At 34.9% G+C, this 15,609-nt stretch overlaps 1 long non-coding RNA gene across 2 annotated transcripts in view; it reads right to left on the bottom strand.

Annotated features, from left to right (window-relative positions):
• LOC149132957 (uncharacterized) overlaps positions 1 to 14,874 on the bottom strand; it is a 60,630-nt gene extending 45,756 nt beyond the window's left edge. The window contains exons 1-2 of one of the 2 annotated variants that reach the window (XR_016243806.1): positions 14,592 to 14,874; positions 14,200 to 14,462 (exon numbers count right to left, since the gene is read on the bottom strand). This is a non-coding gene — a long non-coding RNA (uncharacterized LOC149132957). The remainder of the gene's footprint in view (positions 1 to 14,199; positions 14,463 to 14,591) is intronic. The other variant, XR_016243807.1, reaches the window with a different exon arrangement.
• Positions 14,875 to 15,609: the final 735 nt, after the last annotated feature.

Below are 15,609 nucleotides of genomic sequence, written 5' to 3'. Positions count from 1 at the left end.
GCACAGTGTGACAAGGCTGACCCTTTGAATTACAGGCATAACAGAAACAGGAAGTAAGAGTGAGAGAAAGTTGTGGTGAAAGAGTACAGCGGGTTCGCGACCATCTCCTGCCGGAGCCTCGTGGAGCTTTAGATGCTTTCGCTCAATAAACACTCACAACGCCTGGTCTGGGAATCGAAACCGCGATCCTATGACCGCGAGTCCGCTGCCCTATCCACTGGGCCATTGCGCCTCCACATACATAAATATATATACATGTTATCTATGTATATACCCTCCAGCCTTCTTCAGGTATCTTGGGGAAATTTCCAACCTGAATTCCCATTCCTAAGATATTATTCGATGTTATTATTATTATTATTATTTTTCAGGTCACGGCCTGGAATCGAACTCGGAATCTTGGCGTTAGTAGCCCGCTCTTAACCACTAAGCCATATGCTTGTGAGCATATGATTTCGTGTATATATAGGATTATCATTTATAAAAAAACTATATGTGCGTATTTCTGATTAGATTTGAGACTGTGCCTTATGATGGACGGATGTATAGGCTTGCGCGTGAAGACGGGCTATCCACTTCGGTGTGTATAAATACAAATGTGTTGATTTTCGATGGATATTCTCTGTGTGTGTGTGTGTGTATGTGTGTTGCAGAGAGTGTAATTGGTAACTGTAGTTGTGTATACGGGTCATTTGCACGAGTGTTTATGTACAGATTGATGTTTTTTTCGTTATTCGCAGGGTTGATGTATATGTCGAGGATATTGCATCGGGTTTACATGCATCGAACTGTTTGTGGTGCAGTAGCTTCAATGTATGTGACTAATGTTTGCGTGTGTGCTGCAGAGGGGCTTACGTGTGCAGAGGGAGTTGGGTTTATGGCGGTGTTTCTGGGTTTAGGAGTGTGTATTTATGCCGTGAGTGTACGTGCGAAAATATAGTTATTCGTGTGAGTACGTATATCTCATTTTAATGATACTCCGTTTTGTGTATGTGTGTGAGCCTATACATACATGCCTATATACATACATACATACATATATATATATATATATATATATATATATATATATATATATATATATATATATATATATATATATATATATATATATATATATATATATATGTATGTATGTATATATATATATATATATATATATATATATATATATATATATATATATATATATGTATATGTATGTATATATATATATATATATATATATATATATCCTTGTGTCTATGTGTGTATGCATATGTATGAATGTATATATATCTATATCTATATATTATATGTGCATATATATGTATGTATATATTTGTTTGTAGTGTGTTTGTGTATGCTTGTGTGCATGAGTGTATGCGTGCACATGTGTATATGGCTATGGGTATGTACTTGCGTTGGCTTATTTGCTTAAGAAAAAAATACTGTTTAAACTGACAGTAAAATCATTACAGTTATTTAATTTTATCATTCGTCTTTTAGATCTCAATAAACTTGTTTGGACATTGCATTTTATTCCTTTGAAATGTATAAAATATTTAAAATCAATCATCCCTCAACAATATCGTTGAAATCTGGTTCACTCAACTGTGTGGCGTAAACAATTATTACAAATTTAAAATCAGTGATTTAGTTAATTTGCCATCCTCGCCAAACGAGTATAACTTCAACGTGTTTGGAATTTAGTTATGTAAATATTACATAATATATATTCTCTCTAAGACTTAGTTTCTCATGTCTAGTAATGCCGAAATACAGAGGTTTAACTGTGTCTTTATTCATAAATTAGTAAAGAGGGGAATGACAACACCATTAACTTTTCAAGGTGTCTCATAAAGAATTATAATTAGACTAATGACACTATCCACAGCTCGTAAAAAACAAGTAGAAGTTCTCCACTAAAAACACATTTAAAAGTTACAAGGATATGTTATGGTAGCCAGCGACTTGAACGTGGGGGCAGATTAGCATTCGTATTCAGTGTCACGCATTCGTCGATTTGCATTGCAACATGATGACGATCTATGACGTAGAGCAATTTACTACATTCAGTTACACGCATGAACATGATTGCTTAATGTAATGACACTAATATAAAGCACACGAATTGAATATACCAATAAAGAGAAACAAACTTAAGAAGCGTTTCAGGGATTAACTTGCAATGTAAGCAACGCTCATGAAGTTATATCATTCCGTATAATCATAGTGAAGTACATTAGGTCATTAAACCAGAGCAATGAATATAAAGCCTACATGGTTTTGTATATATATATATATATATATATATATATATATATATATATATATATATATACATATACGTAGTGAGAGAGAGAGAGAGAGAGAGAAAGAGAAAACGAGAGAAAGAGAAAAGATGAAAATACACAGATTTGCTTTACAGGATTTCTGAGTATGTAAAAGCCATGATTATAAAGATATACAATTTTGTACAAAATAAGGTTTTGTACTTTCAACCTAATTGATGTAAGGACCGGTTTCGCATTGCTCATCAAACTGAGAGTTGAAAGAGATAAATTGCTAGGGAAAAAGATATTGCTAAGGGAGATAATTGTTCACTCATTTATTTTGCAGTAAAGGGGAGGTAAATCAGGACTCTAATATACCCTTAAAGCCTGTAAAACAAATCTTCTGTGTTTTCCATCTTTTCTTTTTCTCTATTTATATCCACCACCGCGTGTTTCCCCACTAAAATATTTGTGTCTGATAGATATATCAGATGACGGCTTCAGTTTTGGGGATGCAAAAAGCATTGTGTTTATTGACCATCTTCAAAAGGGCCACACCAATAATGAAAAGTACTATGTGAACTTGCTGAGTCAGTTACAAAAGTCTATCAAGACGAAACGCTCAGGAAGGCTAGGAAAAGGGTCTTGTTTCCCCAGGACAATGCTCTAGCAACCGAGTCCTTGGTTTGAATGGTTGCTGTGCATGTCTGTGGCTTTGAACTGGTTAATCACCCTCTGTAGTCTCCCAATTTGGTCCCATCTGACTATCATGCGTTCCCTAACATAAAAAATCCCCCACGTGACTGGGAACCAGTATCACAATGATGATGATGTCACGTCTGCTGTTGCTGACCAATAAAATCAAAGCTTCTTCAACAATCGGATCTAAGCACTGCAACACCGATGAAAAAATCTGTGAACCCGACGGAGGATTATATTGCAAAATAAAGCTCATTTGGTCCCATTCCATGAGAGTATTTATGTCAACCAATGAACTTTCCAGTCGAGCCTCGTATATCTTTATTCTTTAGCATGATCAGACTTCTGACTATTTTAGTGCTGACATTAAATATCGCAATGAATACTATTGTAATATTCATCGCAAATGACACACATCCATTCACTGCATAAGAGCTACAGAGTCTATTCCTCAAAGAGATTGTTACGTTTACTAATTAAGTTGTGGTTGATTGCACCAAATCCCCAAATGCAATTATTAGGTATTTATAGGTCTTTATAATTCGCCATATCTTTTCATTTTTCCTGCCTAGTCTTATCCAAATATCTATTTATATAATTATCCACTTGATAAATTAACACGTCTGCTAAATATATTATAGCGAAACTCTTTAATCCCCACCCCGAAATCAGTGATCAGTCATCTGTAACTCATTAAGTGATATTTCATCTCGTTACACTCATTCATCAAAAGCCATTCATTCCAGACACCGCATGACTGAAAACACACGCTCGCACGCATTACATAGAAGGACAACTGACGCCACACGCAACACTTAGCTTCTCAGTATGTTACCCTCATTCAGTATAAATAGAATAAGTGTGAAAAATATTTATTCACTTTGTAGATCCACAAAACGAAATAGTCGGTCATCGCTAACTTTTACACGTTTCAGTCATTAGACTGCATCCGCGGTGGGGCACCGCCTTACAAAGTTTTTAATCGAATATATCGACCTCAGTACCTATTCTTTTTCCTTTTAAGCCTGATACTTATTTTGTCGCTCTCTTTAACCGAACCGTTAAAATGCCGGAATATAAACACACGAAAACCGGTTGTCAAATGCTGGTAGGGAAACAAATACAACCATAAAGACACACGCACACACGTGTGTGTATGTATATATAAGACGGGCTTGTTTCAGTTTCTATCTGCCAAATCCTTTCACAAGGCTTTGGTCGGTCCAAGGCTATAATAGAAGACACTTGGCGAAGATGCCATAAAGTCGGATTAAACCGGGAACCAAGTGTTTAGGAAGCAAGCTTCATACCATATCCCTAGTAAATATAGAATGCAAAATCTGGGCTCATACATATTTTATCAAGATCTGTACATATTCCATGTAGTTCGTAGAGTGAGAAAGACGGTTCTGTAATTTCTCGCCGAAGAATTTGCACAAATGATTCGCTTATAGTGATCAAATGCTTGTGTTGTACATTAGCTCACTCTCTCCTTGACAATGACGTTGACTGAGCTGGTGCACGGTCTATCACGAGTCAGATGTCGAATATATCGCAGAACAACGTGAGATGAAGTGTTTTGATTAAGAACACGGCGTATCACCCCATCCAGCAACTGATACCACGACCTCACGATTGCGAGTGCAACAGCGCAACTACTAGGCTATGGTCTCTCACTTTGGAGTAGCTCGGACGTCGCTAAAAGTTGTCAGCCTTGTAAAATACTAGGATTTGAACTGCGAACGCAAATCGCGCAAACAAATATCACACTGGCTTTATTTCGAAAAGACAACGGTTGGATTGGTGCATTTTTTCTTCCCTATCAAAAGCTGAAAAACAAAATTGGTTAAGGTATACTTTGAACTCGGAACTTAAAGAATGGGAACAAATATTACTGCGGGTAAATTCCATCCAATTCTTTAACGACCTTGCTAATTTAACGAAGTGACTAGGCAGATGAAGTAACTTCTATTTTACTACTGTTATAGAATCAATCTATTAAACCTTCTCTAAAACGAAATAGCGTTTATTTGCCGTCGGCGGAAACTTAAAAAAAGATGCGATTCATCGCATATATAAGTAGGCTACATCGATCATATAGTACTTATCGACATGTCAATGAACTAAAAACGCAATTCTCAAGTGCCCTGGTCATGAACATTGCAGAGTATCAATGACACATACCTATTTACCTAATTGCCTTCTGCAAGAATACAAGTACACCAACTTTCATGGAATATGAACACAAAATTCTTCAGCCATGAAATCGGTATATTTTTTTTTGTTTTATATCGATCATAATGACGACGTCGTTCGTAAATGGAAAACGATTTTTAATTAGATTTTTCTGGAAGATTCTCTAAACGTATCTTAAATCGCATCATTTGAGTAAACCGTATTGCTGCAATCATCTCGTTTCTTTCAACGAATAAGAATCAAATTGGGAACTGAAAATACATAGATGCGTAAAAAATACCGAAAAACACAATACGTTTACATCATGCATGCACATATGTAAACATAGGGATACGGTCCACACACACACACACACACACACACACACACACACACACACACACACACACACACACACACACACACACACACACACAAAGGGATATTAATCTCATCAAATATATATTGGGTCATTTCCTTATGTTATCTCGCTTCGGTACTTTGTGAAGAAATGTATTCCTTTGACAATAATGAAACGAAGTTAGATAAGTAGGAAACTATCATATATAGAAACGTATACCTACTTATATAAATATATATATATATATATTTATATATATATTTATATAAGTATATATATATATAAGTATATATATATAAGTATATATATATATATATATTTATATATATATTTATATAAGTATATATATATTTATATAAATATATATATAAATATATATATATATAAAAGAGAGAGACAAAGAGAGAGAGAGAGAGAGAGAGAGAGAGAGAGAGAGAGAGAGAGAGAGAAAAAGAGAAAGAAATAGAGACATATACATACATATATGCACCCATATCCGTCTATGACATTTATATGTGTATATATGGATATTCACACATCTTACGCTAACCCGCACACATGCACGCACATGTACACATACTTAAAGTGAAAATCGTCAGTGAACGCTGTGTATGTGCGCGAATGCGCATGCGCGTAGGCGCGTTTGTTTATGGACGATGAATAAATAATAAGTCGGTTAGTGACGCTGTATAGGACGATGGCGACAGTATATGTTTGGGATGATGAAGAAGACGACTGAGTATAAGTATGATGGCGAAAACTACAACGACGAGGAGGAGGAGTGAAAAGTAAAGAGAATATGTAGAATGAGGAGAAGAGGGAGGTTGAGGGTGGGGGCTGAATTTATGTCTGCCAAATTAACTACTACTAACTGCTGACTTTGAATGCAACAGAACTTGTAATGTTTTAGAATGTATCTACCGCTATTTTCTTTTATATTTGCCATATTGAGTTTTCTTTCCAGTCTTTGCATTTGTTTAAGCAATCAAAGAAAGTTATGTGGGAATTTAAAAAAAAATCAAGGAATATATGAGTGCATATCTTTCAAATAATACTATTATTCAAATTTATTCATTCAGCACAATATGATGTGCTTAAATTGAAATTGGATATTGTACTGAGTAGACTTCACAAGATATACGTAATGAAGAATGGAATCAAAATACAATATTATTGTGAGCCAAGAAATTTCTAGCATTTCTGCTCTGAGGTGACTGGTTAGTGTAGTAGCTTCTATTCAGGGACTTGTATATTTCAAATGATGAATGCAAGCTATCAAATCATTTGCAAATGTCATAACGTTGCTTCTTTTCGGAGAAACATGATGTACATACTTTGTGTCCATTGAGGATTGATTCTACTTGCAATGAAAATAAAGCAATTTTAATGGCATGACATGGGCAATGAATACGGCAGTCTGCTATTGTTGACTTTCAAATTATCAATCTAGGCTCTCACGTGCATATAGTATATAGACGTAGAGCAATTATGAACTTAACCTACACCATATTAGTAATTATATCACGCGTCTATAAATGTGTGTGTCCGTGTGTATATATGTACTCCGCTGGTTCGTTCACTTCCATGAGTTCTGACGAATTCGTGAAAACACTTTTGAACTGTTTGATCCATATTTTACTTATCCTCTTGGGTTACCTGCGAGAAAGCCATACTTTTGGAGGAGGGGCCCTATCTCGTAGTGAACCGAGGCCGTTTCTTTGGCAAAGGTTTGACTTTTATTTTTTATAACCCGTGCTTTTTTATTTGTTCTCTCTTTTTCATGGGATTGTTGCAAATTTTTCTCAATTTCCATCAGTGTTGTTCACAGGCAGGACTGTTTACAAATTTTGAGATGTTTGTTTGGGCGGCTTGCAATCTTTGTCCGTCGTTTCGTAAGGATTTTCCTCATTGCTTGTCAATTTGAGATTAGATGCTAGTGTCTCAAATATATATATATATATATATATATAAAACTGACAAGGTTTTTGGTTGCTTTCATATGTTCATACAAAGTTTCATTCTCTGTGAAAGCAAGGGCAAGTGTCAGCTTTTAACTTCATTTTCTACGCCTTAAATTAATCTCGAAAATGAGTACACAATAATGTTTATGGCAAACATTTCAATCTTATAACGAAAGTAGATTGCAGATTCTTTCCATGAGCGTTTTATTTCTCACAGCAGACCCCAACAATAAAATCGTACCTTGTTTCTTTAGTACAATGCAACTAATAAGTATGTGATTGAATCCAAACTACTATTGCTATGATATTTATTTTATTGACATTAAAACGATGAAGTCAAAGATGCTTTAAGCAGAATATGAGGGAAACGAAATTAAACAATGTTAGGTGTTTAGTTCTATACATTGCACATTCTGCACCTGTCAGCTCTAGGCAAATATATAGGAGCAAATCCTACTATAATTTACGAAATTTTTATTGGTACCATTTTGCATTTCATATATCCCCGAGCATTTATTGTACAGAAATATAATAATAATTCTTCAATTCATTATATGTTATTTCTTTTTCCCCTCCTCGCAAATATTTGGTTAAACAAAATATAAAGCATATTAAATATAAGCAAATTATATATATATATATATATATATATATATATATATATATATATATATATATATATGTATGTATATATATATACATACATGCATACATACATACATACATACATACATGCATACATACATACACACATATATATATATATATATATGTATATGTGTATATATATATATTTATATATATATATATATATATACATATGAATAGGGCAACTATCTATCTATTTATCTATCTATCTACCCTCTTTCTCTTTCTCTCCCTCCCTCTCTCTCTCTCCCTCTCTCTCTCTCTAGATATATATATGTATGTATCCGTATATATATATGTGTGTGTTTGTGTTTATATATATATGTACATACAAACATACATGCATACTTACATATATACATATAGGTGTGCGTATGTATAAATGGCGGAAATGTGAAAACCATAGAAATGTAAGTGAAAAGTAATGCAACCACATTACCAATAATGATCGAACGCAAAATGTTATAGCTTTCAAAAAAAAAAAAGGTTGATAGATATTTCAATAAAGGTTGATGCATGAGGCTCCGTATGAACTGCTGGGTATAGGGCCATTTAATGCATTTTTCATAATGTTATTTACCGGGACAATGAAACAGTGAAAATGACAGCTATTATTATATCCGTCAGGTGAATTTTCCTTTAAGAAATTTTCCTTTAGCTTTGTATCTATCCTGCTGGAATATATAAAAAGCAATTAAATAATATATTGATAATGCTGTTTTAGATTTGAGTATTCGTTCGTATTTTGAAAATTATAAGATGTACTTATTGTAAAAGAAACCCCTGTTCGTGTGAGATATACCCTTGTAGCTGAAGTTATATCTACAACCGAATATTGATAAAGAGAATATTTGCTGAGGCTAATAAGCTTCTAATGCTGAGGATGAAAAATTCATCAAGAAATGGGAGAAATACTACCAACAATATTCACCTCTATTACAACTACAGCTCATACTATTACTATCACCCAATTACCATCACAACCGTCAATCTACTACCGCCCTCACCGTCTCTATGCCTACTATTACTCTCACCCCAACATGAGGAATATCAGACGTGTCATTGAATAGTGAGGGTGTTAAATTGTGACACACTGACATGCAGAAATTCGTTTTGGCATTTATTATATATTTATATAGATCGATGACCAAAACATTCAATTTTTTTCTCCGCGTTTTTCTCCTTGTTTTCTCCGTATTCTTTCTGTTGAAGAGCGTAGCTCGAAATGTTAAAGACTTCCCGAGCGTTAAACTAATACATCCTTTTGTTGTTTACACCACCTGTCCTCGTCTGTTGTTGTTTTTTTCGTAAATTCTCCCATATATTCTCCCATATATACTTTCCGTATTCCCGAGCGTCATACTAATATATACTTTTGTTATTTACACCACCTGTCCTCGTCTGTTGTTATTTTTTGTATAATCTCCCATATATATATATATATATATATATATATATATATACATACATACATACATACATACATACATACATATATATATTGAAGTGTATATTCAGAGAAACTGACCATGTGGCTTGTGAGGTGTTTCTCATATATAGTGTACTGTACACAGTATATTTTACTCGCTTCAGTCGTCGGACTGCAACTATGTTGGGGCACCGCCGTGAGAGATTGCTAGAAGGAATCAGCCGCGTATTTTGTTTATAAGTCTGCTAATTATCCAGTCCGTGTTTTTGCCGAAGCGTTAAGAGGACGTGAGCATAAACGATACCGGTTGTCAAGCGGAAGGTAAAAAGACACACACACACACACACACACACACACACACACACACACACACACACACACACACACACACACACACACACACACACACACACACACACTCACACACACACACACAGACACACACACACACACACAGACACACACACACACACACGCACATACACACACACACACACACACTTACACACACACACATTTACAGGATGGTATCCCGTTCAATTTCTAACTACCAAATTCACTAAGAAGGCATTGGCCGGCCCGAGCAGAAGACACTTTTCCAATGTGCCGGCAGTTGGATTGAACCCGCAGTCTCGTGGTTGCAAAATGAGTTTCTTAACCATAGAACCTGCACCTATACTAAGAAACTATCCAAAGACAGCACCAATGACAGTTTTTGGTAGACAGTATACCATATAGAAGATCCTTTTCTATACTTGTCCATCTAATTTTAACTCATTTTTGTGAGAAAAAAAAAACAAGAACAAGAAAACTAAAAGGTGACACATTTCTGTGTAACATATTGGAAACTTTACATGACGTACAAATGACAATACGCAAATACTATGGAACTTTTGCACGCATATAGATCTCTAGATATAACTTAATAAATGTAGAGTCATGTTGCATGACAGAAATGACAATAGTGTGTTATTAATCGAATAATAAATGCTAAAGGAATATAAAGTTGTATAAGTAAAAAAAAAAAAAAAACCTAATAGATGATAAAACAAAATATAACAGAATAAAATAACTCCGACTTAGTTTTTGAATTAAAATATATTCCAGTATACTAATATGCTGGGGTGCAACAGAAATAATACAAACTCATTAATGTGAATACATCGACAGCTTATCTCAACGGAGAGATATAATACGTTTCAAAAATTAGAAATTGAAGGAGCGGTAAAATATTGATAGAGTATGCCGACAGGATATTTGGCATGTTGTTTCAACTATTTTGTTGATATTGCGTACTATGTATCTGGTATCATTTATGATGAAAGAATATTTTTTTATTCCAGTGGTGACCACAGTGAATACATACATTAAGTAATGGTTACAGGGTATATGTAGTGCATACAAACATACACACATCTCTCTCTCTCTCTCTCTCTCTCTCTCTCTCTCTCTCTCTCTCTCTCTCTCTCTCTCTATCTATCTATCTATCTATCTGTCTATCCATCTGTCTATTTTTGTATCTATCTATCTATCTATCTATCTATCTATCTATCTATCTATCTATCTATCTATCTATCTATCTATCTATCTTTCTATCTATCTATCTATTTATCTATCTATTTACCTATCTATCTATCAACCAATCTATATACACACATGTACATGTATATATGTGTGTGTGTATGTATATGTATGTATATATATATATATATATATATATATATATATATATATATATATATATATGTGTGTGTGTGTGTGTGTGTGTGTGTGTGTGTTTGTGCATGTGTGTGTGTATAAAAAGTTCAATTAGAGGTTGGATAAGCCTCATTAAAGATAATAATATACTATGAATTACTGGTTCATTACCTAGTATTTGTTGTGAATATTAATATTCATGAATAATAGATAATTAGATAAACCAAAGTTTATATTTATTTAAGAAAAATAAGAAACTGGAGATAAATCAATTAATATGTATATTTATTAAATGCAAAACTAAACATAGACGCTAACAGCTGTTTCGATTCATACTTAAACGATAATTGTAATAATTAAATCATTTTCTAAAGCAGAGTCTCACCAGAGGCAGAAAAAAGATTCTATTTTATAAAATGATTTAATTATTACAATCATAATCTTTAAAGTACGAATCGAAACAGCTGTTAGAAATTATGTTTATTTTTGCAGTTAATAAATATACTTATTAATTGATTTATCTCCATTTTCTTATTTCTCTGTCTCCGTCTATCTGTCTGTCTCTCTCTGCATATATATATATATATATATATATATATATATATATATATATATATATATATATATATATATATATATATATATATATATATATATATATATATATATTGTTGTAGAATGTTGACATAGCATTATTGAATTCTTTTGTAAACGACTGCTTGACCTTTTAAGCATAGTACCAATTCTAAACTCTCTGTCTGAACTTAATTATAGAGTGATTTCGGATTCAACCTATTCCTTAATTTCCACCAGAAACATTTTCGAAGATTCTATTATCTTTAGCAATCAGCTATTAAATGGGTTCCTGATGAGGATTGTTTTTGTTGCTGACACTGTTAATGCTTTTATAATTGTTTAACCCCAAAACGAAGTTAGTAAATTAGGCATATGATGAAAACCTACTTTATGCTTTAGCGACAGTGTATCAAGAGCCACAATATCCAATATGTCTGCCTACTTTTTAAGAGTGTTGGTTGTGACGTGAGGCATACTGAGCTGCCGTTTCAAGCGAGCTCCAGTGACCACCAAGACGTCAACTCATTGACTCGTGAAGAGGCCTTTTCAACCGGTTGTGTAATGCATCTTTCAGTCCAAAACATTGTCCAATTGTGCTTTATGTAATGGAAGAACTCCGTTTACTTATTTTTTACATTTGCACAAATTATTCATGACATTCCAGGTATGATTTTCTCCCATTAGGTTGATAATAAGTACCTTGACAATATATATTATATTGATAAATCAACTGTAGCTCAGAGTGGAGTTTTCTTATGTAATTGCTTCCATACAAAAGCCTCCATCTTCCCAAAAGATAGTCTTCCCAAAAGATGGAGAGGAGGAAAATAAAAATAAAATCTAACAAGTTAAATACTAAATGATATTATATGATTTACTTGATAATCTGAGCTAAGATAGACCTAAAAGTGTGTTTGTTCTTTTCCAGCACCTTAAATTTCAAATAAAACGGGGGGGGGGGGGGGGAGAGTTAATTTGTGTAGCAGTAAATCTAATATTTTCTTCCTGATGTCAAGGAAATATGGTGCAGTATACTTCCAGAATATCTATACCTTCAACTTAAAAAAACAAAAACAAACTATAATAAAAGTATATATTTGTAAATGTGATAGAGTAAATGCAGTATGTAGCTAAGAAAGATAAATGATTAACACTATCTCATGAAGCTGTATTTAGATTTCATCTAAGATAGAAAACATAAATAATAACAGAAAGGAAAGAAGTAGACGAAGAATGTGATAACGATAGGAGGTAGATACCAAAAATATATAGATTATAAACAAAATGAGACTTGTTTGTTAAAGGTTCAGCAAAAATAAATGTATTAGAAACTGTATATGTGCAGGAAAATGGAGACGGAAAATACAATATTTGCTTCCGTTTCATTTCATGTTGAATAATGAAAAAAAAAGTGGTGATACTATGGGAAGATCACGCATAAGAGATAATGAATAACACGTTAGATAAGTAATATGAGTATTTTAGTGGTATTTATAGTTTATAGTGTTCGCTTATTACATTACAACAATTTGTACTTGTTGATATTCATATATATAAGGCAGCGAGCTGGCAGAATCGTTAGCAAGCCGGACGAAATGCATCCAGGTCATGACACATGGTTGCCCTTCTGCCGACACTGTTTAGCCACTTGGATATAGGAGTTGGTGCATTTAAACTGATTGGAGATGTTATCTAGTTGGGACTCCTCTCCTTTCACTCAGCATTCAAACTTATACTTCAAGAAAAAATAACAATGCTTATTATCTTATATATAGTCTCTTATTCTTTTATTTGTTTCAGTCATTTGACTGCGGCCAGGCTGGAGCGCCGCCTTTAGTCGAACAAATCGACCCCAGGACCTATTTTTTTGTAGGTTTAGTACTTAATTTGTCGGTATCTTTTCTCGAACTGTTAAGTTACGGGGATGAAAACACACCAACGTCTGTTGTCAAGCGATGGTGGGGGGATAATCACAGACACACAAACACACACAGACACACACAGAGACACACACAGAGACACACACAGAGACACACACAGAGACACACATACAGACACACACACACACAAACACACACACACACACACACACACACACACACACACACACACACACACACACATATATATACGACGGGCTTCTTTCAGTTTCCATCTACCAAATCCACTCACAAGGCTTTGATCGGTCCTCGGCCCGGGGCTATAGTAGAAGAGCTACAATAGAAGACACTTGCTCGAGGTGCCGCGCAGTGGGACTGAACCCAGAACCATGTGGTTGGGAAGCAAGCTTCATACCACACAGACAGCGTATATGTGTGTGCATGTGTGTGTGTGTGTGTGTGTGTGTGTGTGTGTGTACATTCATTTACATACTTTGATACAAATACATATACATACCTTACAAAAGAATGCGAAGGAAACGTCTTGATAAAATAATGTGATCTTTGGTTTTGCGATTCAAACGTTTGTCACTTAACTGAAGTTTATATCAGCTGAACGCCGTCTGCAGTGATTTCATTCTTTTCGTCTCGATTTCTTTCTACTGAGCGTCTGCATAACTTCTCCTGTTTACATTGCAACGGAGAGATGTTGACATATTCATAACTATTAATACATAATTATATATATCTTCATAATTCTCAAAACCGCCTTGTACAAATCTTGAACATTCGGAAAGCAAGATAGAAAGAAAGAAAAAGAACAATGAAAAAAATGATGTTAAATCGGATTTTGTTAAAGGTATAATCGGTAGAAAGAAAGAAAGAAACTGGTAGTAAATGGAACCGTACCGAATGAAAAGGAATCTAATAGTACTGGATCATCTCAACTTTATACGGATTTACCAGAGTATGCTGTGTGTATGTTTTTGTAAGCATGATGGAATTGTTAACGCATCGTTCGAGTTATCTGGCAACTAATGGATCAAAACATTGCAAGAGAAATTTCAGCAACGGTTTCGGAAAGCATCCCATTGGTCGTCTGCCATCTTCCTCTTCCTCTTCGTCTTTCCTTTCCTCGTCCTCCAGTTCTACCTCGCATTTCTCCTCTTGCTCATCTTCCCCGTCATCAATATCTCTGTTAGCATCTTCAGTATCATCGTCATCATCGTCATCGTCGTCGTCGTCGTCGTCGTCATCGTCGTCATCGTCGTCGTCGTCGTTGTCATCGTTGTCCTCGTCGTCTTTATCATCATCATTACCATTATTACTATCGTCATCATCGTCATCATCATCATCATCATCATCATCATCATCATCATCATCATCGTCCACAACATCACAATCACCATTCCTCTTCTGCTCTTCATTATCATCGTCAGTATCATCCTCGTCATCATCATCGCCATCATCAGTTTCGTCTTCCCTGTTACCATCGATGACAATTTCAGATACAGCAACAGCAACAGCAACAGAATCGCCACCACAGCCAACACCAACACCAACACCAACACCAACACCACCCCCAACGCCACCACCAACACCAGCAATAACAACAACAACAACAACAACGGCAAAAGCACTATCGTCATCGTTATCACCATCATCGTATCCGTCCTTACCGCCATCTCCAATAGCAGCATCGACCACAACGAAACTACCAAAACTCATAACAGGACACGCCAGAAATGGAGGAGGAGACATCACGACTTTAGGAGTCAAATACAGAGATCCAAAAGAATCTTTGTTTCCAGGAGCTAGCAGTTTGCATTACCTCATCAATCACAACACAATCATAGTGGAGAACAATGAACACAACGCCGACAGCCAGTGCAACCCCGACGGTGTTAATCTTCCCAGTGGCCATTAC

Source organism: Octopus bimaculoides, chromosome 12 (assembly GCF_046866305.1).
Source record: "Octopus bimaculoides isolate indiv1 chromosome 12, ASM4686630v1, whole genome shotgun sequence".
Taxonomy (NCBI): Eukaryota; Metazoa; Mollusca; class Cephalopoda; order Octopoda; family Octopodidae; genus Octopus; species Octopus bimaculoides.
Note: the sequence above shows the minus strand (reverse complement) of the source record. Positions and strands in the feature narration are given on the sequence as shown.